This window comes from Panthera tigris, chromosome A3, assembly GCF_018350195.1.
Source record: "Panthera tigris isolate Pti1 chromosome A3, P.tigris_Pti1_mat1.1, whole genome shotgun sequence".
Classification (NCBI taxonomy): Eukaryota; Metazoa; Chordata; class Mammalia; order Carnivora; family Felidae; genus Panthera; species Panthera tigris.
Genome location: NC_056662.1, coordinates 110,243,561 through 110,244,741, shown reverse-complemented (window position 1 = coordinate 110,244,741; position 1,181 = coordinate 110,243,561).

The following is a 1,181-nucleotide window of genomic DNA, read 5'->3' as shown; positions in this document are numbered from 1 at the left end:
AAAACAATCATAGATCATGTAGGCTCTTCAACTGGAGGGGTTTTTTTCACTTAATATGCATTTAAGGTACATCTGTGTCTTTTGTGGCTTGATAGCTCATTTATTTTTATCACTAAGTAATATTCCCTTTTATGGGTTTACCCCAGTTCATCCATTCACCTATTAAAGAACATTTTAGTTGCTTCCAGTTTTTGGTGATTATGAAATAATGCTGATATAATCATTATTGTACAGGTTTTTGTATGAACATAACTTTTTAAGTCAGCTGGGAAAATATCTAGAAACACAGATGGTAAAACTATGCTTCACTTTGTCAGAAACTGACAAACTGCCTTCCAAAGTGGCTGTACTATTTTGCATTCCCACCAGCAATGAATGAGATAATTTATTGATCCACATCTTCATCAGCAATTGTTATTGTCAGGTTCTAGGGTTTTAGCTATTCTAATAGGTTACTCAGTGGTATCTCCTTGTTGTAATTTGCAATTCCTTAATGACAGTTGATATTGGGTATCTTCTCATATGCTTATTTTTTATCTGCATATCTTTGGTGAAGTGCCTATTCAAACCTTTGCCCATTTTTCATTGGGTAATTTGTTTTCTTTTTGTTTAGTTTTAAAAAGGTTTTGGGTTTCTTTAACATTCTCCATGTGTATGTCTGCATGTTCTGGATGTTTATCAGATATGTGATTTGCAAATATTTTCTCTCAGCCTATGGCTTGTCTACTCATTCTCTTAACAGTGTTTTCTGCAGAGTTCACTTGTTTTTAACACTTTGACTTAATTAAAAATTCAACACTGACAAAATTCAGTCTTGCTTCTGTCCTGGTCTAGATGTAAATTTACTTTTTGTTCGCATCTTTCAATTATTCAAGTTTTGAAAGTCTGTTCAGATGGAATTAGTTTCCCGACAATATCCTTAACTCAGATTGCTTCAAAAAATCAGGGAACTAGGGAGAGCCCGCCATTGTGGAAAATCACAGCAACCTGTGGGTCCTCAGCAATGTCACTGTTTCTTGCCTCCTACTGCTAATTTGGGACTATATCAAAGGAGAAAGCTTGCTTGCTTCCGAGGGTCATCACCAAATACAATTCCATCAAAGGAAAGCAAGAAGCCAGTGAGGTGAAAAGAAATAGATTCCGTACCATTTAAAACCATTGCACTAATTTTATGTAGCGGT